Genomic DNA, 14,577 nt, shown 5'->3' with positions numbered 1-14,577 from the left:
ATTTTATCACTGGGTCCTCCTTGCTCAAAGACCATTTTGTGCTTTCTTTGCACTTCCTCAATGACAGACATACTGTTACTGATAAAAACAAAATACTGCAGATACTGGAAATCTGAAATAAAAACAGAAGAGTCATACGGACTCGAAATGTTAACTCTGTTGCTCTCTCCACAGATGCTGCCAGACCTGCTAAGTTTTTACGGCATTTTCTGTTTTTATACTTTTACTGATCACTACTGTAAATAACTCGGCCCAGTTTAACTGTTTCACATTCAGCCAATTCCTTCATATTTGGAAGACTTTGTTCCCTCCTACTGCTACAAGTGTCAAGTCATAGGATGCATCATCATATTTCACTGTAACACTAACTTCATCTAACACTGGAATATTGTTATTGGAATAATTGGTCAGTTTCACACCATAAGGAAATGTGACTTAGGGACGTATTGTACTTTCCTTCTGAGATAACTGACACTGCTGCAGCTGTATCGATGATGATGTAAGTTGTGAATCTCTGACTTTCATTCCTACCATGAGTGTTGGAATTCTATCGTCAGCCCAATTACTCTCATCTTCCATGTGCTGCTTTTCTTGCTCCCTGACTGGGTACAACTCTTGATCTTCCTGCTCGAAACATCAACTCCTGTTTCTATATTTATCATATGCACATTTCAGGATTACCAAACTCCTGAACTAACTTTTGATTTACCACCACCCTGACCTGATGCACAGCTGTGACCTGGAACTTTACCACAACCTGGAGCACCAGTATTTCCTCAACTCCAGCATGCTTTCCCACAGGTGTAGCATTTTGGCTCGAAATGAGGGCATTTAAACGGTTGGTGGCTACCTTGGCAATGGTAGCATCTAAATTTCTGGCTCTGAGACAGGGAACTTGACTGCTATTTTATTTGTTGCGAAGTTTCTTGCTGAGGATGATGGCAATCTCCTCACAGACCCTCTTGTTGGTGTGGAAGTCATTGCCAAGGCGGGTGTAGTATTTCTCAATGATCACTTGGGCGGCTTTCTTGTCCGTCTTAGATCTGACACTGGAATTCAGTGGACCTCCCCTGTTGGCTCAGGGAAAGAACTCTCTTGCAATTGCAACTCTCTTTCTGCCATTGATACAGCTGTGGCCTCATCGCAGGTCTCCTCCCATGTCAGCTTATTGCCTTTGCTCAAAAGCTTGGCCTGGATGTTATTGTTTCTTAGGCCTCCTACAAACATGTCTGTAAGGTTGACTTCTAAACTTACACCATATCAGAACATAATCTGCAATAGTCTCACTTGGCAACTGCTTGCTTTCACAGAATACAACTGTCAGTGCAATTTCATTCTTAGTCATGCCATTATATGAGTCCAGATTTTATTATTTTCAGAATAGTCCATAGTACTGGGTCTTGCTGGCCAGACACCACCTCAAAAGCACCTGGCCCAGTATGATGAGGAATATATTTATTTTATCCTGATCTCCTATTTTATTTGCTTTCAGCCAAATGTGTAACCTTCGTTTGTAATTACTCAAGTCCTCTTTGTTAGGGTTGAATTCCACCATTGTCTCCAAATATGCCTTCAGTGCCATTTCCTTTCAATTACCTACCGTTCTGACTCACTGTGTACTTGGATACAAAGGGTACACACAGAGTCATCTTTCAAATCACTCATACTTCCTCAAAATCAGCTTTAGAAGTTCCAGAAAGTATGTAACAATATTCTTCAGTCCTTAACTTCTCAAATGAAGTGTAAAAAAGAATTATATGCCATCCTCGTCATCAGTCATCATTTTTCTCTGTTGTGTACTGCACTAAGTAAGACTAACGCATGTTCAACAACAGGTAGCCATTCTTGAACTAACTTTGTTTACACCTCCCCAACAGAAAGGACAACAGAGAGGGCTATATAACAAAATGTTTGGTTCTTACACACACCACCTTTCCTCTAATCCTAAGAGAAGAATCATCTACTCTTTTCCCTCTTATGTGTTTATCTAGCTTCTGCTTCAATGTGTCGATGTACCTTCGCTATACCCTATGGTAGAGAGTTTCATATTCTTAACACTTTTTGGGTTATAATGTTTCTCCTAAATTCTCTCTGGATTTATTCATGACTATCTTAATATTTATGACCCCTAGTTTTGGTCTCCCCAAAAATGGAAACCTCTTCCCTATAACTACCCTATCAAACCCTTTTATAATCTTAAGACCTCTATTGAATCACCCTTCAGCCTTCTCTTTTCAAGAGAACCAATGGCAGCCTGTTTAACATTTTCTTATAGATATAACCTCTCATTTCTTGGATCATTCTTGTAAATATTTTTTGCACCTTTTCTAATGCCCCTCTTTTTTTTATATACAATATGGAGATCAGAAATATGCCGAGTACTCACAGGTGTGGTCTAACCAAGGTTTTATACAAGTTTAACATACTTCACTGCTTTTTAAATTCTATCCAGATAGAAATGAATACTCGTGCTTTGCTTGCTCTTTTTAATGCCCTTATTAACCGCCATCACTATTCTTAGTGATCTGTGTGTACAGTTTTGGTCTTAAGGAAGGATATTCCTGCCTTAGAAAGAATGCAACAAAGGTTCACCAGATTGGTTCACGGGATGAGAAGGATTGTTCTTTGAGGAGAGGTTGAATAGACTAGGTCCATATTCTGTAGAATTTAGAAGAATGTAGTGATCTCATTGAAAAATTCTTAATGGGTTTGACAGGGCAGATGCTGGGAAGATGTTTCCCCTGACTGGAAAGCTGAGAACTGGGACTCTCAGTCTCAGAATAAGAGGTTGGTGATTTAGGACTGCGGTGAGGAGCAGTCTCTTCACTCAAAGGATCGTGAGTCTTTGGAATTTTCTAACCCAGAGAGCAGATGCTCAGTTGTTGAGCATATTCAACACAGATCAATAGATTTTTGAATATCAAGGGAATCAAGGGGAAATATGGGAAGGTGTAGCTGAAGTAAAAGATCAGCCATGACTTTATGGAATGGGGGAGCAGGCCCCAGCTTCAGAGGCCGAACAACCTACTCTATTTCTTATATGTATCTATACCACTTGATCCCTTTGCTTCTCTAGTCCAGATAAGCTTAATTTCCAAAGAGTCTGTGGCCTCCTCCTTCTTCCTACAAAATTCAGCATCTCACATTCATCTGTATAGAAATTAATTTGCTAAGTATCTTATTGTATTTTTATATTTTGATGCAGTCTTCCTCAGTATTAATTATACCTGCCGGTGTGGTGTAATCTGGAAATTTTGAACTTATACTTCTGCATCCAAATACTTTACATTAGGATTGTTATTCTTGGGCATCTCCCAACAACCAATTTAAGAACAACAAACATGAAGTTCTAATAATTGATTACTGCAACACTCAACTTAACATAATGTGTCATCTGGGGAAGGTGGTAGCACTCTTGCCTCTTAGTTATAAAATTGTGTGCTCCATATCACAGTTTGAACACATAGGGCAGGATGTTTAGATTTAGGTGGGCACGCGCCAGACTCGTCCGAGCGTGAAATGTCGTGCGATGGCGTTGGATGAGCATGTTGATGCCAACGCACAATCGCGCAATAGTTCAGTCAGCGGGCATGCACCAGAGTCAGGAGTGTGTCCGCTGACAATTAAAAGGCCTATTAAGGCCATTAAGTTATCAATTGTGCTGAATTTTTAACTACCTGTTCAACCTAACGGTTGACAGGCAGGCGCAAAGGCCAAGAGGCCTTTGAATTTTTTTGGAAACCTCATCCATGGACGGGATGAGGTTTCCAAAATCAAATACAAATAAAATAAAAATGTTAATTTTTAATGAAAAACATGTGCTGTTCATGTGACAGAGTCAGAGTCACGTTAATTTTTTTGTGCTGCTTAATAATTTTTTCAATATATCCTTCTTCTCCCTGAGGCAGCTCCATGCCTCAGGAAGATTATTCAGTGCTCTCTCTCACACATGCGCAAATTGTGCACTAGGCCTGCTTGCCCTCCTCCCCCTGCCCACACAGGCTCAGCGCTCAGTGCTGCTGCTCGCGTATCATGCTGGGCGGGCCTTAATTGGCCCACCTGCATAAAATCGCGGAACGCTGCTGATTGCAGGTGGCGGTTGGCTTCCCAACTGCCCCGTCCACCCCCACCAATCCCGCCGATCCCGCACGCCAAGGGCAAGATTCTGCCCATAGTCTTGGTTGTGTTTCCAGTGCAACACTAAAGATGCCACATTGTCAGTGATGCTCTTCTTCGATGAAACATCAAATGAACATTCCAAGTGACAGCCCAGGTGTACAATAAAGATCTCATGCCACTATTTAAAGAGGAATAGCCCTTTAAATGGACATAGCCCTTGATGTCTAAGTCAGTATTCCTCCCTCAGTGAAAACGACTTCAAAACACATTATTCATCTAATTGTCATACTTGCCTATGTTAACTGTCACTGTACTTTGTAAATTGGTTATGCGAGATGTTTTCAGTTATTTTAACCTGATAAATTTTTACATATAAGAAGCATAATTGCATCAGGAGACAGTGAAACTAGAGTTTTGAAGCTAGAATACTGAAAGATATGCACAAGGTGTGTTCAGATAGTTCAGAATGAAGTCACCAAAGAGCAGTCACACTGAGTTGAACGGCAGTGGAAAAAGACACCATGACCAAAATTTTCAAAAGATGTCAAATTCTGCAGAAACATTGAAGAGGATAAGAAACATAACACACCAAGGTTACGCCAAGCTAACACCTCTCTGAAGCCTCTTTTTTCGAAGACACCCCTTGGGAATGTTTTTCTATATTAAAGGTTCTATATAAGTGCAAGTTATTGTTCTGGTGTTTATGTGTGTATCTTTTTCTCCCTCTTCTTGAGTGTTAGCCTGTGCTTAGTGCTTGCAATCTTGACTCTGAGTCAGAAGTTTGTTGGTTCAAGTCCTATTCCAGAGATTTAATCGGGTAATCTTGGCTGATAATTAGGTGTTACACTGAGGGAGTGCTGTGCTGTTGCACATACCATTTTTTGAAGAAGATATAAAAATCTCCATCTCCTCTCACAGGTGACTGCACAAGGTTTCATGGTAATATCAAAGAAGAGCAGAGCATTCTCCTGGTGTCCTGACCAACATCCATCAATCAATATCACTCAAATAGATTAATTGGTTGCTGTCCCTAGGTCTTAACTGCACACACATTATCTGCTGTGTTGGCCTACATTAAAATGGTAACTACATTCAAAAGTTCTTTGTTAACTTTGAAACACTTTGAAATGGCCTGCGGCCTTGAATGGTGCAATATAAATAAAAGATTGCTCATGACTAGTGAAAGCTGGACAGGCGAGATTCAAGTATTAGCTGCATGCTAATGTGCATTTACTAGATTTAGAAATAAAGAGCTTAACAGAAAACAATTCACTCATGTCTTATCCTGTCGCTCAGGACATTCCAAATCATTTTACTTACAATGATTTTTGAAGTCCCATCTCTATTGCTATGTGCAGTATGTGAATACACAGCCATTTTGTATATGACATGGGTCCTGCATATGATCAATAAGATGAAGGGCCAGCTAATCTATTTTTAGTGGTACTGCTTGAGTTTCTACACATTCGCCAACAATTTAACAAAGCAAGATGCATGACCATCTGTGCAGGTATCCAAAATTTTTAGATTTTTGTCCCTAGAACATATGCAAAAAGAACACAATGGGGGTATTTTAGGGAGGCTGAAGGAACTGGAAACATAGCATGTAAGGTGACATAATGGAGCGGGATGCAAAATCTCGATTTCCCAATGGCAGCTTAAGAAGCAGAGATAAAGTCAGCAGCATGTCAAGCCTCACGCCATCCCAAGGTGTCCATACTTGTTATACATTTGCATACCATAAATGCTCACTAACATAAAACTTTTTAATTACGCTCTACCTTCAAGACAAAGTCAGTGGAGCACGAGAATCTCGTGGAACCTGGTTCATATTTGTTTGAAGGTGGCGTGCAGCAGTTGGCTTTGTGCTGTTGTATCTAGGTCAGCGGTTTTCCTTGTTTACCTCTATAGCACAAGGTGGGGGGAGCAGGAAAATGGTAGCTTGCATGGAGGCTCGGACCGGCAAGGATGAATCAATGGTGAGGTGGGGGGATTTGGGGTGGTGGTGTGGCGTGGAGTTGGGGCATGGAGGAATGGAAGAGGGATCCAGGAGAGGACAGAGGGTGGGGTCAGGAGCATGGAGGAGTGAAGTGGTAATGGCCTGGCATCCGGGTGTTTTGGTTTCACCACTGAAAAGCATCCCGCACTGTGGAATCGCACTTGCCTCTTGTGCATGCTGCTAGCACTTAAATTTTAATTATAATTGCATGAAATGGAAGATCAGAACAAAAGTGGCGCACACTTCCGGTTACACTGTTGGGAACAGCACATAGTTGACAAAATCCCCTTTTATTCCTCTTTACCTTTAGGACAGATTATAAAGTAAATATAAAATTTGCATTTAATTATATAACATAGCTATAAAAATAAGAAACTTTGCCATTGGTTCTATATTTCACCATTGATGCACTTTACTCTGATCTTCTCTTCCCCTTTTCTGACCTCCTCTCCTCATTTTGACTTCCTTTCCCATTCCATTCACCTCTCTCCCTTTCAATCACACCTCATTCTCCTAATCTCCTCTCTTTTCCCTGCACCTCATCTTCTTCACTCTTCCAATCTCCTCTCCCATTTTGAACTATTCTCTTCCTTTCAATCTCCATCTTAGCTCCTGCCCTGATCTTCTCTTCCCCACATTCAAATCTCCTCTCCTCACCCTGAATTTTTTTCTTCTCTGGTATCCTTTCTCTTCCCTCCGATCCCCCCTTTCCCTAATTTCCATTCTCTTCCAGCTGATCTCCTGTCCTTCCCTCTGATCTCCTCTCTCTTCACTGATACCCTCATCTCTTCCCATTGACCTCCTCTCCTCCTCCAATCTCCCCCGTTCTTTCCTCCCCCTTTCTTCCCCTTGATTTCCTCTTGCCTCTGATCTCTTCTCTTTGCCACCCCCCCAGTCATCTCTCTCTCTCTGATCCAATCTCCTCTACTCTCTCCCTCCCCTGGCTTCTTTTCTCTTCCCCTGATCTCCCCTCTCCCCTCCAATTTCTTCCCTGTCTCCTGTCTCCAGTCTCTTTGTCAACCTTCTCCCTCCTTCTGATGTTCTTTCTTCTCACCTGTCTAAGGTCCTGGCCTTCTCCAGCAAGCTGATAGAAAATGGTTAGCATTGAAAAGGAAATGTGCTTCAAGCGGCAGGCTTTGGCCTGTTGTATGCATGGCTACAACTCGGGTGGGCATGCACCCATTACATTGGGTGCATATGCCTGCATCCGGTGGCAAGATGGGGGTGTGGGAGAGGGGGTGCAAGAAATTGCTCAGACCTCAACTTCCAGATGCCATGTCAATGACAGAAGCCAGCCTTCAGTAAATTCGATTTGTTCTGTGTGACATCAAGAAACAGCTGAATGCACTGGACACAGCGAAGGCTATGGGCCTCAACAGCATCCCAGGTGTAGCGCTGAAGTCTTGTACTCCGGAACTAACCATGTCTTTAGCCCAGCTGTTCCAGTACATCTACCTGACAATGTGGAAAATTGCTGAGGTATCTCCTGTCCACAAAAAGAACAAATCCAATCTGACCAATATTGCCCATCAATCTACGTTCAATCGTCAGCAAAAAAAAGAAAGTTGTCTTCAACCATGCTATAAAGTGGCACTTACTCATCAATAACCTGCTCACTGATGATCAGTTTAGCTTACACTAGGATTACTCAGCCCTTGACCTCATTACAGCCTTGGTTCAAACATGGACAAATGAGCTGATTTCCTGAGGTGAGAGTGACTGCCCTTGACATCAGGCAGCATCTGACCAGGTGTGGCATCAAGAAGCCCTAGTAAAACTGGAGTCAATGGGAATCAGGGGAAGACTCTTCACTGGATGGAGTCACACCTAGCAGAAAGGAAGAGGATTGCAGTTGCTGGACGTCAACCATTTCAGTCTCAGGACATTGCTGCAGAATTTCCTCAGGGCAATTTCCTAGGCACAACTGCCTTCAGCTGCTTCCTCAATGACCTTCCCTCCATCATAAGGAGAAGTGGGGATGTTTGCTGATGATTTCACAGCATTCAGTCAAATTCACAACTCCCCAGACACTGAAAAAGTCCATGCCTGCTTTCAGCAAGATCTGGACAACACTCAGACTTGGACTGATAAGCACCAAGCTACATTCACATCACGCAAGTATCAGGCAATGACCATCTCCAGCAAGGGAAATTCTAACCACCTCCTCTTGACAGAATTAGCATAGCTGAATTCCTCACCCAAGTGTCATCATTGACCAGAAATTTAATTGGATCAGCTACATAAATACTGTGCTTACAAGTGCAGGTCAGATGCTGAATATTCTGCAGTGAGTAACTCACTTCCTGATTCACCAAAGCCTGTCCACCATCTGCAAGCCACAAGTCTGAATGTGATGGAATACTCTCCACTTGCCTGGATGAGTCCAGGTCCAACAACACTCAGGGGCTTGACACTATCCACGGCAAAGTAGCCCGCTTGATTGGTACCCAACCCATTACCTTAAGCATTCACTCCCCCCTCCACTGGCAGACAGTAGGTGCAGTGTATATCATCTACAAGATGCACTGCAACAACTGACCAAGGTTTCTTCAACAGCACCCTCCAAACATGTAACCTCTACCACCTAGGAGGACATGGGCAGCAGATACCACATCCAAGTTCCGCTCCAAGTCACACTTGCTGTTCCTTCATTGTTGCTGGGGCAAAATCCTTGTATTCCCTACCTGGCAGCGCTGTGGGCGTACCAACACCATACAGACTGCAGCACTTTGAGAACCACCAGCTTCTCCAGGGCAATTTGGGATGTGCAATAAATGCTGGCCTTGCCACAATGCCCACATCCCATAAATGGATTTAAAAAAGTTAAAAATATGCATAGGAAGGGAAAAATAGATAGCGCAGTGTATTTGGAGGTTAAAAGGAAGGAAATCTCAAAGGAAAACTAGTTATTTTATGGTATAAATAAGATAGAAGTAAAAACAAGGCAGTGAGAGAAAGAGAGAGATTGGAGATTGAAGGTGAAAGAGGGATTTCCTATCAGGGAATTCTTTTCTCTTTTGTGTGTGTGCATGTATTTTAGAAGCAAACAAAATATGTTGTCAAAGGAAATTTTCACATTAACTGTGATGCGCTTATCATAATCAATTTCATCTCACGGCAAAACCATTGATATATTTGGTCTCTTTGCATATAATAAAGCTCACAACAATTTGCCCATCCAGGTTCGCATTCCAGTGAAAGTCATCCTGAAGCTATGGCTAAGTAAAACCTTTAATCCTAAAAGGTAAGTGAATACACCCCAGAAGATTCCACATAGAAAATATCACATATCTCAATCCAAAATGTTATTCAGATTAACAGAGAAAATATCTATATTTTTGGTTTGTTTTTTTCTTTTGAAGAATAGTTCATGCTCCTGTTAACAGCAGAGAATGTTGTGCCTTTAAAAATAAAGATTTCACACTGAGCACCATACATGCAGTACTTTAGAACTGAGACATTCATTTGTGGGTGACAATAGAAGATTAACTAATTCATAAAGCTGGCAAGGCCTGCTTATTAATGGTCTATAAACTGTGAGGCATCTTGCTGCAGAAATTTTACTTAGTGCAGTTTTAATTGATAATTAGCAGCTTAACTTTCTAAATCTGGATTTAATTGCTTTAGAAGAGCTCCCTGATCCTTTTTGTATTCTTTTCAACTTATTTCTTTCTTTCTATTGTCAATGTTACAGCATTAAATAAACTCATTCCGTTTGTAACAATGGAGAACACATATTCTTGAATTAAGAAAAAGAGTAATTAGATAGCATTTAAAATGTATCATTTATAAAGGCATTAGCCATATACTTTTATTGAATAACTTCAGTGTTAAGCCTTTTTAGTGCCTTAACTTCCTTCAAATAGGATTTTCAGAGGGCAGAAAGGTTCACCCCATACTGAGTCACAAGACTGTATAGTTAATTGAAATGATATTATTTGTGGCTCCTGGAATTTTTAAGGCCCTCAACTTTGTAGGTTTGATCTCAGAGGCATTTGGCTATTGTTTTAACGGTAAATCATCTCTGAGTGCATATGAACTGCAGTTCTGTTCATTTTAAATCATCCATTATCAACATTAATCTTTCGAAAGCAATCTCTTACGGCAAATTGATTAACAGTTGATCGTCATCTTAAGTAAACAAGTCAGTTGGTGGGACAGTTCAATTAGCATAATTCTTTAATCAAATAGAAAATGTTAAATGTGCTATTATGTGTCATGTAGAAGCTGTGTCAAATTGCTTCGCATTTTACTGTTCACCTCCATACAAAAGAGTCATTGGCTGTGCATAAAGACAGTCACAGTATTTATTCACAACAACCATTGCTAATATTAAGGCAACAAGTATTGCTAAATTATTTCAATCAATGCAATCAGGAAAGTTATATTACAGAGCCAAAATAAATGCACACTCTGTATCCAGAAATCAAGGCAGCACAATGCTTTAAACTTAAACCAATTATTTTCCAGGGAGCCCCTTTTGGATGCTGAAGTTTGGCTAAAAATTACATTTCTGGGCTGCAAAATTGGGCCTCATGGCACCGACAGTTTTGGTGCTGTGGGGGCCAGGCGAGATGATAACTGGCAGCGTGGCCTGGCTTGCCCTACATCTATTATGCATGTTGTTGGGTTGCATGCCGGAAATATGCAGAATAGGCAGATCATACCGTCCGTCAGCACCTAATACTGATTTGATGTATGTACTCTCATTTTGGACTGCAATGTTCTAGTTAACAGCCTTAAATACCCACATCTGAACAGGGGTTCAGCCGCATGAAGGATTTAAAGGGATCGATTCTGTTTAGTTACTTTTGACCATCTACTTGCTGTTGCAGGGATGCTAGAAGTGTTCGGTTGTGGGAAGAGTTGTCAAAAGTTGGTTAAGTCAGTAGGAAATAGTGCTAGGGTTGGGAAGGCATTGTGCACTCCTGATAGACCCCTGAGTCACTTGCTCCCAGCCAAGGGGGTTTTGCTGCAGTTGCCTTTGGGCTGCAGCATCAGAGGGAGACAGAATGGAGGCAGCAGAGAAGATAAGCTGCTCGCGAAGGAAGGAGGAGAGCCTCACCCGGAGGCCTTATCCACTGAGGGTCTTCAGGCAACATTTCCACTACCTGCAACTAAGCCAGAAGCAGTGTGCTCAGTGGCTGTGGAACTTCTTGGCCCAGACCTGCAGCCTCAGAACAGGGTAAGGAAGGCGCTGCCAGTGGTCATCAGAATGATCTTGGCCCTGAATTTTTATGCCAGTGGTTCCTTCCAGGCTGAAACAGGTAACATTGCAAACATCTCACAATGCACATCCATCGCTGCATCTGGGAGGTTACAGAGACTGTACACCAAGAAGAGGACTTTATTGTCTTTTCTCTAAACAGGAAGAAGCAACAGTATTTGAGCACTTAGCTTTGCCAGAGTAGTAGGTTTTCCCATGGTTCAGATGCATTGAAACTGCAAGGGATACCACTGACTCAACGTGCAGTTGGTACACGACCATGGCCAGAACATTATGCTGCTGAATGTCTGCTACCCTGGCAGTGATTACAAAGCTTTCAACCTGCACCAGTTCACAGTTCCAACTGTCTTCCAGCCATTGCGTTGAGCCAGAAGGTGGCTGCTGGCCTATCCACTCTACACCTGGCTGGTGACGTCCCTTCTCAATCCCAACATGCATGGCCAGTGCGCATACAGTGAAATCAATGTTGCTACAGGGAATATCATTGAACAGACATATGAGTGCTGAAGAAAAAGTTCCACTGCCTGGGCAGTTCAATGAGATCGCCTCCAGTACTCCAATAATAAAAATACCTAGGGCTGAATTTTCCCCCGTCGGGGCGGAGGTTGATGGGTGGGCGCGTACAGAGGCGCCACTGATCGGAGGCATGCCGCCATTTTACGTGGATGGGCCAATTAAGGCCCGCCCAGCGTGACGTCCGCACAAAAGCGCTATGCGCTCCCTGTGTGGGCGAGGTGAGGAATCCCAAAATTGAGAGTGCGCTCTTTTGCGCATGCGCATGCGCATGAAAGAGCGCACTCATCTCCCTGAGGCTAAGTGCAGCCTCAGGGAGATCAGCTGTGTATGTAAAAAAGATAAAAATAGAAAAATAAAATTTCCCTTACATGTCCCCTCATGTCACATGAGTTGGGACATGTTCATAATTTTTATAAAATCTTTATTAACATTTTTTAAAGCCTACATGAAACCTCATCCCGCCCGTGGATGAGGTTTCGTGTTTTTTCTAGTTCCCACCGGGGCTCCTAGCCTGCCCGCCAACCTTAAGGTTGGATAGGCAGGTCCTTTAATTACTTAATTGACCATGTCAATGGCCTCAATTGGCCATTGACAGGTCAGCGGGCGTGCAGCTGATTTCGCTGCGCCCCCGCCTACCGGAAAATTTAAATCGGGTGCAGTGATGTCGGGAGTTCCCCCCGATGCCACCACACGTCATTTTACACGTCGGCAAGCAGGCCCCACCCCCGCTCACTGACTCATAAAATTCTGCACCTAATATTGAAAGGTGGTGTCAATAATGGTGACTGTGGAACTATCATCGATTGTTGTGAAAAACCTATCTGGTTCACTAATGTCCTTTAGGGAAGGAAGTCTGCCATCCTTACCTGGTCTGGCCTACATGAGACTCCCAACACAAAGCACTGTGGTTGACTTTTAGCTGCCCTCTGAAATGGCATAGCAAACCATTCAGTTCAAGGGCAATTGAGGATGGGCAGCAGATGCGGGCCTTGCCAGTGACGCCCACCGACAATGAAGGAATAAAGAAGAGAAAAAAAAACTCAATGGGTCAGGTGTCCCAATTCACGGTGGCTGTTGCATCTTCCACAACCTGACAATTATCAGGGTGCACACCTTGGCACCAGGGCTTCTGCAGCCTGAGAAGGAGGAGGTAGCAGAGGAGGAGGAAGATCAGAAGAGGCAATCAGCATAGTCATGTCCTTGTGTGCTGTCCTCCAGCTCATCGTCAGGTTCTGGTTTCACTGAAAAAAGCCCTAGATTCCTGTTATTCAGCTCTTGCCCACATTACTATCCCTATATGATGAACCATTACACTGTCTTCTTAGCCACAATCCCCAGAAAACAACTATTTCATACCAACTTTATCAACAACACATCCAAAACTCCAAACAATACTCAACTAATTACTTTGTTCATTCCCCTTTGTGCCTGTTTCGCAGATGCCTTTGCCTGACCTCTAATGCTCCTGCACAGTTCTACCTCAGTGGCTGCAGCATAGCTGGTGAAGGCTGCTGACTTTCAATGGGGGAGACTGCACATGGCCCGGCAGGATCTAGCAGCTTTGGATCTTGACATGAGTAATGACCTCTGCACAGGTGGCAGAGGTCTGCGCTGGTTGGCTGACAGACATCAGACAGAGCAAATGGCGGAGGGGCAATGATGGGAGCATAGATACTGTCATCCTAAGAGAGGGCAGGAGGTTCATGTTCCGTATATTCACTGCCCCTCACCTGAGGAGATATCTCAGCATTCCTGGTAATCTGCTGGAGCACAGATTGCTGGGCTGCTGTGAGACCCTCAAAAACCCTTTGTTACTGGTATCTGCAGCCGTGCTGGTGGAGTCCGAGTCTGCATGACACCAAGCTGGGCCTGCATGGCAACAAGCAAAGGTTTCATGACCTCAGTCTGAGCTTCCACCGCAGCACTGAGACATTGGGTGGCTTCTGCTTGTGTTGCAATGGGAGCTGAGATGTTGGCCACTAGATGCTACATTATGGCTGGATCTGTAAGTGTTCTCAAAGAGTTTACCACTACTTCCATGCTGAAAAGGCGGCTCCAAGCTCCACACGATGCATTAGGCCAAACTGAAGTTAGACTCTGCATGCTCCTTGACATCAACACCAGGCCTTGCGGCAGGCTTGTCAATGCACCAAAGATTCTATTGTACGTGCCCATCAGTCTTTTCTTGTACACCACCCGTCAAAGTCCTCACCTGAGTCCTCTGTAGCAGAACTTGTGTGCATCCTCACCCTGTGGAGAGCTGACAACCATGCTATCCTATCTCCCTGGGTTCACTGCAGCTCACTTGTACCCAGTGACTCACCACATACATATTCTGCGTCCAAAGTGCTTGCAGTCCCAATATCTGAGCTGGTGGCTGTGAGTGTCAAATCAAGTGATGGTGTTTCTTCCTCTCAACCTGTTTTCCCTCTGGGCCTTCAGTCTCAGGTACCACTGGCTGGCCAAGTGACAGTTCTTGGGTATTGAAAGCATAAATACACAGGGGGTAATGAAAGGAAGGTGGAGGTGTGTGGGGGTGGTTGCTGTTGGAAGCAAGAAGCAAGTGGTTACACCATCTACAGCTTGCATTTCATAACAGATTGTGGGATGATGGGATAATGGGATTTGACAAGCTACATTTGATAGGAACACACCATCATCCTGAATGGCTACAGTAATGCTGCTGGCCAGGGCCTCAGTCTTGGCCACTCTAATT

This window comes from Cetorhinus maximus, chromosome 3 (genome assembly GCF_964194155.1).
Source record: "Cetorhinus maximus chromosome 3, sCetMax3.hap1.1, whole genome shotgun sequence".
Classification (NCBI taxonomy): domain Eukaryota; kingdom Metazoa; phylum Chordata; class Chondrichthyes; order Lamniformes; family Cetorhinidae; genus Cetorhinus; species Cetorhinus maximus.
The sequence above is the reverse complement of the archived record's forward strand: the minus strand, read 5'-3'. Positions refer to the sequence as shown.